This window comes from Diabrotica undecimpunctata, chromosome 2, assembly GCF_040954645.1.
Source record: "Diabrotica undecimpunctata isolate CICGRU chromosome 2, icDiaUnde3, whole genome shotgun sequence".
In the NCBI taxonomy this organism is placed as follows: domain Eukaryota; kingdom Metazoa; phylum Arthropoda; class Insecta; order Coleoptera; family Chrysomelidae; genus Diabrotica; species Diabrotica undecimpunctata.
Window position 1 is genome coordinate 31,414,966 of NC_092804.1, and position 14,620 is coordinate 31,429,585.

The window sequence follows — 14,620 nt, forward strand, 5'->3', positions numbered from 1 at the left end:
CAGCTGAACTATATAAAGAAGGTGACCATGATACCATAATTCATCAGATTGCAAACATGAAACAAATTTTGGCAAAAACACTGGAATATGGCATTGATACTCATCAGATATTTATAGACTACAAAGCAGACTACGACTCTGTAAATAGAAAAAAAAATGTTTAAAGCAATGAAAGAGTTTAAAGCAATTAGTTGGTAAATTTAACAAAACTAACTCTTGAAAAAGTTGAATGTAGAGTACGAATTTAGGGGGAACTGTCTGAACCTTTTAAAACAAATAACGGGCTGCATCAGGAAAACCCTCTCCCTGTATACTGTTCAATCTGGAACTGTACAATCTGGAAAAAGTAGTATGTATGTTACAAATCACAACCACTGGTTCAATATACAATAAATCAGTGCAAATCCTAGCCTATGCTGATGATACCAATATTGTTGGGAGAACGGAAAACGCTGTACGAGAGGCGTACGTAGCATTAAAAGAATCAACTATAAAAATGGGTTTATTACACACCAAAGAAACGACGTATATGAAAATAAGCACGCAGCCACAAAACCTACGACCACTTGTTTTAGAAAACGACGTCATCGAAGCAGTAAACGAGTTTGTATACCTGGGAGCGCTCCTTAAACTGAAAATAATACTACCGCAGAATTTTCACGGCCAACAAGTGCTATTTTGGGCTCAATCTCCTTCTTAAATCCACAATTGTATCGAAAAATACAAAAATTAAAATCTACAAAACAATAAAACGCCCAGTCCTAACATATGGTTCAGAGACCTGGACTCTAACAAAAAATGATAAAAACATTTTAGGATGTTTCGAAAGAAAAGCACTAAGGCGAATCTACGGAGCAGTGAATGACAATTGAGTGTGAAGAAGACGATACAACTTCGAACTTTATAGAATATATGTACCAAAAACCTGATATCGTAAAACGTATTAAGATAGGACGTCTGAGATGGATAGGGCATGTCATGCAGATGGAACAAAATGACCCAGCTAGAAAAACGTTCCTTGATAGACCCATTGGTCAAAGAATAAGAGGAAGACTTAGAGCAAGGTTCCTTGATAACATCAATAAAGACATGAAAAATATGGGAATACGTGCTTGGCACGTATTCCCATATTTTTCCATATACCAATTTCATATACCAATTTGGTATATAGTGTCAGTGTAATAAAGGTAATAAATTGTGTAACAAAATCAATTCAAGTTAAACAATATTGAATGGTATTATTATTTTGAAAAATTTAAATATCCTGTTACTATTTTTTTTTACAATATTTTTAAATTTTGCTGCCACCTGAAATCTGCCGACAGGAGCATGTACCTACCCCTCCTGTCCGCCCTAGTTCCGGTCCTACCTGTATGTACCAATTTATCAACGTAAATCTTATGCAAACAATTGATCAAGAATAAAAACCCATATTTAAATGTTTAAAGATGATATATTTTGGTTATATGATAAAAAATGATAAGTACTACGTTATTTAAATTGCAATGAAAGGTAAAATAAAAGGAAGTAGAGGGGAGGGTTTAGGTTAACTTTCGTAGCTGAAAATTATCACTGGACTTGCTATACCATACAATAAATTATTATACCTTTTATTAATTTATATTTAAATAATTATTTTATTTTAATTTCTTTATTAATTTAATAATTCCTTAACCTTCAGTTTCTTTTTTTACTATGTTTTCTTTAAAAAATAGTTGGCGCCCTCTCTCTTTCTGTCCGGTAGACTAAATATTCTGTTCCATTTTGACAGAAGAGCTAATTCCATCATAGACATATGTTTTATGGCATCTGTACTATACTTTATTGTAGTCACAACTTTTGTCTCAAGTCCCCACTATTTCAGTCAATCAGCTTTTCTAACGGGGTGGGGTATTTTTTTTTTGTGTGTAGTTGAAATTTATAAAAAAAGGAAATATAAAATAAGGATCATTTTATGGTCTGCAGAAATCTCTTTGTGGTGAGTACTTTCACTGTAACCTACATTTTATAATTCTGACAGTATTTTCAATATTCACAACCTTACTTCTTCCAAAGCCACGTTTTCGATTTTGTGCAAGTAGGAATCTTACAAAACTTAACTAGTTTTAATAATAATTCTATTTCACTTGATCCTTGCCATCTGCTATTTGTTTAATTGAGATTTTGTAAAATAATTGGCAAGGAAGTTAACCCTCTTTGATAGCCCTATAATACACCCTGTGTTATATTTTAGTTTATGGGATAGTTTATTGAATAAAACTAATTTCTGCTTCTCCTTTTCAGAGTAACCTTCTGAAAACATCGTCGACGATGGATTAACCACATATAAAACCAACCAACTAAGACTGCAGCTGTCTTCAAGACCACTCAAATGGCAAACATCTTAAGACCTACCCACATAATCTGGAGGCAACAACATCCTATACAGAAGCAAGCGAGCAATCGATGCTATAAGTATTATTTCATTTTATTGTAAAGCTATAGGCAGAGTTTGCTTGTGCAAACTAAATATCATTAACAAAAAGAGAAATCATACGATTTCTACCTGGCGAAACCGAATTGAAATTTTGCCCACTGTGCCTTCTAAAACTTGCAAAGCAAACAGCTTGATAAATTACTCCGCAAGGGAATCTAAAAATTACATTCCACCTGCCGTTCATCATGGTCACAATTCGTAGTGAAGTCAGTTTCTGGTTCTCCAAACGGAGTAAAGAAATAAAACACAATGATGGTATTAGATTTTTGTTTCGATACAGGACAGCGGCAAGCCTCTTATACGTATTTCGACCTCTTTAGGTCTCCTCAGAGCGGTATAGCCACTGCTCTGAATCGAAAAAAAAATCTATTCCGTCGTAGACCAATAGTTATCAAAATAACTAGAGATTCCCTTGCCAAGTAATTTATCAAGCTGTTTGCTTTGCAAGTTGTAGAAGGCACAGTGGTAAAAATTTAAATTAGTTTTCGCCAGGTAGAAATCGTATGATTTCTCTTTCTGTTATTAGATGACGTAGTTACGTCCGTAAATAGGTATTTTGATAACTACTTATTGGTCTACGACGGAAAAGATTTTGTTTCGATTCAGAGCAGTGGCTGTACCTCTCCGAGGAGACCTAAAGCGGTATAAGCGGCTTGACGCTGCCCTGTATTGAAACAAAAATCTAATACCGTCATTATGTTTTAAATATGATTATTTTGTTTTATGCTAAATAAATATGATTGGTTAATTTATTGTTTTATTTCATATATCATAGTTTAAGACATGACGGATTCACACTTGAGAGACTGAGCTAGGCGAATTATAGATAATAAGCTCCCATAGTTGATTGAGGTAATATTTTATAATAGTATTTCAATTCCCTTTGATAGTTTTATCGTTACACATTGGCACCCAACGCCTGTTTACAGGTTGAAGGATGCCATATCGTTACAACCTAACTGCTTAGAATCGTGGGAAAAAACTTACCGTACAATAACGTCTAATTGGAATATAGTAAGTACAGTGGAAAGAAGAAGGCATTCGATATATTTTCGCCTATTTATTCATTTACTATACTCGTATTAGTTTATTTAAATAATATAAACCTAATCGCTTTTTCCAATACCAGTGACGAGTTTTATAAAGTCAGTTGGTTGATATATATTAATTTAACTGATTTAATTTTATACAATCTTTAAGCTAAATAAAGTTTTACCTCTGCTATTCTTTATAAAAGTTTGTAGCTTTTGATTTGTTCATATAGATATGCATATTTTTAGGAATTTACTTTTATACGTCTCTCATACAAACTCTGAAACTGGTATGTTTATGCATCGAATCTAAAACCAGGCGGATCTCGTGAGATAGGCGTATGAGCGTAGTCACGAACGTGGCAGTGACAGTAAGAATCGTACAAAGACCGCCCAAAGTCACGCATCTACAGGCCAGCAGTTCAACAACACTAGCCAACCAAACCGCACGCCGAACTACATAGCCTATAATTATTGGAAACCATCGACCATGAGGCTTTGCTATGCGAGAATGCACCTCTTTCCATATTTTTTTTATAATAATTGAACGTTGCGAATAGAAGGCAGTCATGAAATGGCTGGGTTGAACTGCATGACTCAAAATATGGAAGCTTCTTTTGAATAACCTATTTTAAATTATAGTATAATTTTCTTGTATATTACGTAGGTAACATAACTTATAAGATTAAACAATTATAATTTTAACAGCGTGTCTAATAAATAGTTTGGCTCTATTTAATTAAATGTACTTTTAAATTTATTCGTTTCGCGTGGTTTAATACTCAGCGATAGATTCTAATATCGGTTTTTTCCTGATGAATCCATTACTTGAAATATATCTTGCCTTTAATAGGTTAACTGCCGATATAAATTATAACATTTGTGTCCGGTGAATTATTTTTTGTGTGTATTGTTGTATACACGAATATATAAATAAAGTTAAATGAAGGTTTTGTAATAAGAATTACACAAAAAAACTAAAACACCTTTAGGTGTGATTAGCATCGGATACGGTGCCAGAATGTACCTATAGGTGCGTTAGAATATTCTATTGCAGTGGTAAAATACATACATTTATTTATTTGCAAAGGTCATAAGTAGCTAAAATAAAAACCAACAAAATTATTTGCTAAGTTACGAAAAGGTAAAACAATAAAAAATGAACAGTAAAATCATCAGTTTTTGTAAAACTCATCAAAACATTTTACACATAGACCAGGATATTCCGGGCATGCTTTACATTCAAAAATAGTCATCTTTTTCCTCTTGTTCCTTCTACACAATCTGTATTCTTTTCGAACAATTCTGGTAAATTCTTTGGCTCCTGACATTTGCTCTATCGTTTTCTCTATTTTAGTAGTTTTATGGATATTTTGTAAAGATACTGATTTTTCTTTACTGCCACATGTATCCAACAAACTTTTTATAATCTGTAAACAAAAATCATACAATGACAATCTTTCTCTTCCAGGGAACTCGTTATAGAGATGATGAGCATTTAGTAAACTCATTTGCATAATAAGAAAAAATATTTTTTTATACCATCTGATGGTCTTTTGACTGCAGGGATAGTCAGCCAACATTTGGTCCTGCCTGTAAATTCCGCTCATAAAGGTATTATACGCAATAATACTTTTAGGCTTGTTACTTACTGCTCCTCTTTTATTTTTAAATTCTCCCATTATGTTCCCAAAGTCTGTAGTAATGTAGGTAACGTCTTTCTTATCTCGCCATTTTCCACAGTGTACTTCATCTTTGAACATCGATTTATTTTCACCCTTTTTCAGCTTGGCTGTTACTACTATTTTAGGATTATTTTGTCTGTCTATTCTTAAGGTTCCAGTACAATTAGTTTTATTGTCTAATAATTTCTCCTTCAAGAAAAATAGGACTATTTTCTCTGTATGTCCTGATTCGCCGTAAATACCGGGGCACCTTCATAAATGCGAAATTTTAAAATTAACCTAGTAGGTTCAGTTAGCATGTACAATTTAATGATACATTTATGACGTTTATTCTTTATGTACTGTTTAAATTGCAATCTGCCTCGCCACAGAACCATAGCTCCGTCTAAAGGATGTTCTCTGTTTGGATAGTACACTTCACACATTTTTTATTAACGTAGTTGACCACTGGTCTTATTTTATGAAGACGATCGTTTGTATTTCGATTAGGGGAAGTACAATGAAGACATCTCAAGATGATGAGAAATCTATTTTTTGATATGTATCTTCTAAACAATGGTAAGTTAAATAAGGGGTCATTTTTCCAATAATCACTTAGTCGTGATAGTGATAGTGTACCAGTACGAAGAAATAAACCTAAAATTACTTTCAATTCATCTAAATTCAGGGTTTTTCACTCTGTAATGCGAGATTTTAGAGGTGAGTCTGGGCAAACTAAAACTTCCACAGCATAATTATTACTTTCATCTACAATAGTTTGCAAGAAATCATTTGTGATCAGCCTATTGAAGAAGGCTATCGGTTTGCCTTCCCCTGTTACTGGTAGTAGTAGTTCTTGAGGTTTAGCGAACTCAACATTTTCCTTCAATACACCATTTTCTTTCTGTTTTTTGTTGATTATTATCTGGTAACAATGTCTGGCTTCTCCCTTGCATCTTAGACAGTATTGCCTCTATTGTTTCTTCTTCATCCTCTGAACTGGAGCTTAATGTATCTTTACTTAAATAGTCCTCATCACTACTATAGTCGTTCGTCAAATGTTGATAAAGTTCTTTTTTGGACATAATTTTTCTTTTTTCTGTTACACTTTTCCCGTAAGTAGGCCGTTTTTGTAAGTCAGAAGTCCCAGCTTGATCGTCCATATTGATTTAAAAAAAAAGAACACTAATTGTTTACAACAAGTTCAAAAAACAACGTTAACACGTTTGTAAACAAGCTTATAAATAATGCAGTAGTATAGACACTTGACAATAATGATGACAGTTACAACCAGTGTTCCCAAACTGAAAAAAATGAAATCGGTAAAATGCTGTCAAAAGTTCGGTAGATTGTGGAGTCAAATCGGTAGATTTTTGAAATTATAATATTTTGTTTACATTTCATTGTTTTGCAATTCGTCTCCTTAAGAAAAAATAAATATATTCATTTAAATCTAATAAAAAAGTGATAATTAAGATTGAGAACCGAGATACTGAAAACGAGAAGTTGGCACTTCTGGCTTGTTGCCATATATGAATTTAATGCAAGAGACACAAGATGAAACAGATGAAAAATTATGAGGAAGATCTAAGTCCAGCAGTGGACAAGCGAAGATTGAATGATAATGATGATAATAATAATGAACGGCGAATAAACATATTGTTGCCTATCCTATGTGTATGTTGACAATAGCGTTGGTCCGTTCAGGTCCATGCTTCCACTCTGTAGAGAAGGGCGGAAAACACACACATCTTATGACTAGTGTTCATATGTTAATGTTTAGGTGGATATTAGGTACATAAGATCTTCCTCAGACGATTACAAACACTTCCACTTTTTCTTTATTAAAACTCTTTCCTAGAAATGTAACTTTGTCAAGTGCTTCCCGAGCTGCATTATTCTCTCTAATTTGGTGCCGTATTTCATTGCTTTTTTTTTTTAACTAATCAATACATCAGATTATGTATTTATTAAGGGCGGTGATTGATTGAACTCCCCGCTTTATTCGAAATTTCGCTTATTGAAAGTTGCTCTATTGGTGAACATCACGTTCTTAATAAAAATTTAAAATTACGTTTGTTAAGGATAAGTTATCAAAACTGTAATTAAAGTACTGTAATAACAGGAAAAATTTTCTTTTTTTAGAATTCTAAGAATAGACGACTTACTTACACCTGTGGCTGCTAATAGTCCCCAAAAAGATATCAAAAACCAGATCAACTGAATTATCATTCACAAAATATTTAAAAATTCCTCAAAATCTGCAAAAATATATCAAAGGTATATCCAGAAGCAACTATTGTTTTCTGTGGCCATAATCTTTTGCTGAGTCGGTTTAAGCTACACATAAAAAAAGTTTGTAAAAGAAAAGTTCAAGAGCAAACGGATTGCCACAGGTTAAAAATAATATCTCAAAAGAAGAAGTCCAAGAATTACTCAAAAAAGGGTCAAAGAGTCTAATCAAAACATTAGCGCGAATGACATATACAATAAAATAAAAATGTACGTTATTCAATAGCAGACATCATCATCATCAATCAATTACAATTACAGAATGGTGTCTATAGGATTAAAAAATAATCTAATAATCTTAGATAAAAAAATTTCAAGATACCTGTTTCACAAAACCTGTCAATAGAGATCAAAACAAACAAGTGTGAGGAGTATAGTATCATAAGATAAAACAGAATAAGTGGTGATAGGATAAGTAAGTTACTTTTCATAGAAAACCATGTAGAAATTTTAAAAACCTTGTAAATGACAACTCATAACAGCAACAAAATAAATATTTAAAGAACTAAAAAAAGAAATTTAAAAATTTAAAGAAAATATTATATGATAGAATATATATAAAGGCGTATAAAAATTTTTATGAGTATACTTAGTTTTCAACAAACTTCCTAATAAATTCGCGCCAAAACGAACTATAAAACCTTTAAAACGATTAATCCCCTTCAATACCCAAGGATAATTAAATCTAGACTGCTTATAAAATGCCTGTTTTTAAAAATGATCCCTGTTTTATTCAGGGCCTCTCCACCGAGATCTTTTCAAAATATTTTAATTCAAATAACACTAAGGGTGGTCTGCTATCTAAAAAGAAAATGTGGATTGTCTTAATCCTTACGATCCTCAGTCCTCCGATATCGGCCCAGGGGAAGTGAACAAAGCTTTTGGAGAGCTCTAAGAAAATAAAAGGAATTGATTTTGCATAATGTCTTCAGGTGGCAGCTTTTATTGTGTTCCATATATCTGGAAGGAAAAGAAAGAGGCGCCATATTTTGGTCGGAATAGTCTGCCAACAAACCAGCTGTCATTGTCTAACGTTTATTTGATGCGGATATAGTGTCGCAGGAATCGCTGCTGACTAAATTGGACTATTACATATATCTTGTTTTCTTTCGAATTTAGGATTTGGGAAAAATTTACAGTTCCTGGATGGTTTTACACAGTAAGAACTTAATTTATTTCTGAACATTTTTTAAAAATAACTATATGCTTTTAGTTTTCCGTAATTTATTTTTTTATCATTTTTAGTGAAAATATACCAAATGCTGTAAATATATATCTTATTGATACGTTTTAGATTCCCAATTTGAAATTGTTATCAAACTATAATTTAAATAAGAAAATCAAAATCTGCTACTAGAAATGATGAAAAATTTAGCATTTTTTCAATATGAAAATACAAAATATACATAGTGTAAAAATAAACGGAAAATATTATAATAATTTACGATATGCGGGTGAGACAGTGATATTGACCAAATAATGAGGAAAGAAGCTTTGGAACATTCAATGTAGGTACAAGTACAAGAAAAAAGCAAGGTATATTTTCTACACAAAGCAAATGATGTTATGCTATTGTAAACTCGACATCAATACATTTATGAACTTAAATATTAAGAATTTCGGTCACATTATGAGCACATAAATATATCCTAAAAATCGTCATTAAAGAAAAGACTTAAGTATACGACATTGCAGCAAAAAAACATCAATAGCATTGTTTAGCGTTTAAAATACGAAACTTATTTTTTGATGAGAGGGAGAACCAGTCCCTAATACCTACGAAAACAGGACCACCTATACTAGTGGCAGAAAAAAGAGCAGCCATAATATCACCAAACGAAGGAAGAGCTCCAGGATCAGACGGAGTATAGTCTGAATTTCTTAAACTTCTTGATGGTGAATCTTTAAAAGTACTATGTAAAATACTACAAAGAACCTCATGGTTGAAGAACTTGCAAGATTGGTATGGTGTTGATACAAGCATGCTATTTAGGGTGGCAGTGAATAAAATTAAGATAGCTATGATGGTAACCAACGTTCTGAAAGGACATGGTACATGAAGAAGAAGAATCAGCCACAATAAGAAAAAATCTTGAAGATGAACCGACGGAAGCGAACCAGATTCTGCGAGGCATTAGACAAGGATGAGGCCTTGGAAAATTGGGAACATCGAATCTTTTTAAATGGAGAATCATCCAAGACAACATCCGCTATGCAGATGACATCGTTATTTTTGCAGAGAGTTTAAACACTTTACAGTAACTGATAAACAAAGTAAATGAAGTAAGTGAAAGATTTGGACTACAAGTAAACACACCAAAAACTAAATTTATGGTCATAAGCAAAAATAAAATTAGAGACGTCCAACTGATCCACAATACACAAGTGGACCAAGTAAAACAGTTTACCTATCTTGGAACAATAGTAAATAACAATGGGATCACTCACAAGAAGTAAAATAAATAATATAGAAGGCTAGAAGTGCATTCAGCAACATGGCCAAACCCCTTAAAAGTCACAACCTTAATCTGGTGATAAAAAAAGGCTCCTACGGTGTTATATCTTCTCGATAATATACTACGGAATTAGTAGGAGTAAGAATCCTACGGATATCATGGACGGAAAAGATAAAAAACGAGACTGTACTACAAAGAATAGGAAAAGAAAGAAAAGTAATGTATATGATTAAAAGGAGAAAGTTAGAATATCTCGGACACATAATGAGAAACGACACTAAATACAGATTACTGAAAATAATTCTTCAAGGCAAAGTATTTGGAAAGCGAGGAATTGGGAGAAGGAGAATATCATGGTTAAAAAACACGAGGAAATTATTCTTCACAACAACAACTAATCTATTTAAAGCATCAGTTAATAAAATAATTATAGCCAGAATGATCGTTAATATTCGAAACGAATAGGCAGCAAAAGAAGAAGAACCTTTGTTTAGAATAACCACAGATAAGGTAAACTTAGCTAAGTTAGTTTTCAACGACTTAGTGAATCTTATTGCACTGTCTTCGTTTGAAAGTTGGCGATTCAAATGACAATTGTAGCTTTGAAAACTGCTGTACGAAAAATTACTACAGATGAGCGATCAAACTATCTACTTAGGTGCTTCACTTATGAGTTCTGACGCCTTCCTAATGATATTTTGCCCTGTACATTTTTACCCTGTCTAATTTGATTTGGAGTAATTTATATCTTTCACTTCTCAATACATAACCCAAGTATTGTGTTTTTCTCTCTTTAATCGTGCTTAGTAGTTTTTTTTGTTTACTTACGCCTAAGTACCTCATCGTTACTAAGAAGCAACCCTGTCCTACTCCTCGTCTGATTCGCATAGCTTCGAATGTTGTATGCTCAATATTGATGGAATTATGGATTTTAGGCATACTAACAGTAGGGACAATATTATGTGTGGGGGGAATATTGGTAATGGGTAAATTAATAGTAATGAAGGTAGGGACAAATTAAATATTGGTATTAAAAAAACACTGTAATAAAACAAACAATGGATATAATGGTAATACAAAAACCAGTAAGCATGAAATAAATGATAACACTAGTAATGGAGAAGAAGAAAACGGTAAAAAGAAAATACATCGTAACGAGACAAATCATATAGGAATAGCGAGAAGAAATGTGATATCTCTCACTGGCAAAGAAATAGAAACTATAGAAGAAATGGAAAAAATGAATGTGCGAATAATGGGAATATGCGAAACAAATAGACAGGAAGAGAACACATCAATATCAACTAAAAATATAGCTTCTACTATTTCGAAGTACCGCAGGGACACAGAGCAAAAGAAGTAGTCGGTATAATAGTGAATAAAAGAATAGAATCAAAAATAACAAACTAAGAAGCCGTATCATCTAGAATAATACAACCAAAATAGAATAAGAGGACAAGATAGGAATAAAACAAATATTTGAACCAATAGAAGGTAATGAAGAAGAGACAGCAATAGAATTCTAAAACGAAAAGAGAGGGTAAGGACATTAATAGAGGATTAGGATGTATTGGATAATATGGGGAAGAAACATTAGCAACTGAAGTATGCGAAATCAAAAAATGTAATGAACAGTTGGGAAGATGGTGGAATAAAGAAGTGAAGGCAGAAATAAAAAAGAAGAAAATGGCATGAAAAAAATTTATCGCAACGGGATTAGAAAAATATTATAGGCAAACACGATTGGTAAAAAAGACAGTATCACAAGCAAAAGCTAAATCATAAAATGAGTTTGGAGAAGAATTACAAAAAGGATATTAGAAAGATAGATTAAAAAGGATAAAAGAAAGAAACAAATAGCTAGGTTATGGAAAGAATATTATAAGAAAAACTTGATACCGAAGTAATAAAGGAAGAAATAAATGAAGGCTAAGAAAACACAGAGCTAGAGCAAACAAGTAGAGAAAAAGTAATAGAAAGATTATCAAACATAAAAATAGGCAAGGTAGGTGTAGATGATGAAATTTAACCGAAAATGGTAAAATGTATGGGAGAAGAGCGAATAAATTGGCTACGGAAAATATATAAAGATTCATGGGAAAAACAAACAAATGTAAAGAATCGTGCCAATATACAAAAAAGGAGGACATGTAAACTGCGACAACTATAGAGCAATATGTCTGTTATCGGTATGATTTAAAATATATAAGAAAATAATAGAGAAGAGATTAAGACTTGAATTAGAAATGGAACTGGAAAAAGAACAAGCGGTACTTAGACCAGAACGACAGACAAATGACGACATATATTTTATTAGGAACCTAATAAAAAGAAGCATAGATAAGGGGAAAACTAGTATTAGCATTTATAGACCTGAGAGCAGCATTTGACATGATAGAAAGACAAATTATAGGGACATTCTTGAGAAAAATAAATGTAACAAATACATTGATAAAAATTATAGAAAGTACTCACAGAGAGATAAAAGGAAGAGTACAAATAACAGGAGAAATATCGAGAGAAGAACTATATCCAGACGCTAACATAATAAAAGAAATAAAGTCAAGAATGCTCCAGTGTGCAGGACACCTAAGAAGATACTATGACGAAAGAATAGTAAGGGTGGTATGGGAAGAAGCTTCAACTGGAAGAAGACCACGTGGACGACCTCGACTCCTCCAAACCAATGGTTAATTTTTCTAAAGGATGAAAAATATTGTACAATTTCAGATATATAGAGGGTGTCGTTTTTAAGAGAATCATTTTTTTTTTACATCTAGGTTTTAATTTCTATGGTTTTAATGTGATTTAAAACCAGCATGGTCACTCATTTTTACTTGTAATATATGCGCAATTCTCAATTCCCGCTACGTTTAGCAGTCCTGTTGACCTAGTACACGTTTCTCGTTCTTTCAACATTAAAATTCGTTATTTAGTTGTCTTTGAGTAATTTTATACACGAAAAATCGCTAAATCTCTAGTACGTTTTCATATAAGTAAAGTTATATAATATGCATGAGCATTTAGTTAAAACTACTTAAAACAGTTAAAACATTTTAAAGTAATTTTTTGGCCGATTCAGATTCTAATACGACGAAAAACTTCATATTTGAAATTAACTGTAGTATTAAAAAGCTAATCATTTATGACTATGATCTTTTCGCACCCTCTTTATTTTACAAAACAATTTGTTACTTATCAACTAAAGGATGCATTATTAAATTAAGACATGACTGGTGCAAGAAAACATACTTAAACACAACAAAAGAGTCTAAAAGCATTTCGTCGGGGTTAAGTCAGCCATTAATTCATAAAAACCTTAAATCTGCATTACAAAAGATTAAATTTCGTAACGAAATAATCTTGTAGAAAGCGGCAAATGGAACACATCAGAAAAGTCAGGATGAGGTTTAGCTTCTTTTGTTTTCGGTTTATATAAAAAAATTTTGTTACTACAAATTTGAGAAACTATTTTTTCTAAAAAGTGAGTAAAATTAAAAGCGTAATCGTTGTAAGAATATCTTTTCGTAAATCCGTAATACTGTACAATAAGGAGTCTTTAATTATACAATGTACAATTATACAAAGAAAATGTTGGAAGAACTTAGTACAGCCTGTCATAAAATAGGTTTAAAAATGAATATAACAAAAACACAATATATGACGAACTTAGTCCCAAGTTAACACTTTGAAATACAAAATGAAGAAATAGAACTGGTAGACAAATATATATATCTGGGTCACAAAATTAAGATAAGTAAGGACAATCAAACAACCGAAGTATCCAGAAGTATAATACAAGGATGGGCAGCATCCGGAGCTCTTAGGAACGTTTTTAAGAGTGACATCCCAACTAATATGAAGAAAAAAGTTTTCGACCAATGCGTGCTACCCGTGATGACCTATGGTGCAGCAACATTATCACTCACAAAGAAAAACACACAAAAACTAAGAGGAGTGCACAGAAGAATGGAGCGATCAATGATCACTCTGCGAGACAGGATTAGAAACGAAGATCTACGAGCTAAGACCAAAGTCATAGACGTCATTGAAAGAAGCTGTAACTTAAAATGGAAATGGGCTGGTCACGTTGCCAGAATGAAGGATGGAAGATGAACTCGCAAACTAGTTGAATGGAGACCAAGAGCCGATAAACGTAGCAGAGGAAGACCACCAATACGATGGCAAGACGACTACGAAAGACAACAACAAATTGGATACAGCAAGCACAAGATAGAACACTTTGGAGACAAACAGGGGAGGCCTATGTCCAGCAATGGATTGAGATAGGCTGATGATGATGAATTATACAATAGCGGTACATTTAAAATAGTTGCTGATTTAGTCTTAGCTAGTTAGTGGAATATAGGCAAACAGGGGGCTTCATAATAAATAATAAAGTTATCAATTACATATTTGAGCTTTTATTCATAAATGGATCTAGGTGGAAAAACGGATGCCCAAAAGTTGGGTAGTACTGTGGGTAATACCAAAATTAACCCAAGGGGAAATGTAATCTTGGACTTTAAATAGGAGGAAGAATTCCAGGTCTAGATACGTTCACTATGCAAATTAACTCTCGGGTGTTTGAAGGACACAACGGTGAGATTTGGGACGTGGATCTACAGATTGGATATTAGAAAAGAAAGAAAGAATAAAGAAAAGGAATCCTACTAACTGAAAGAAAATGGAAAAAAAATT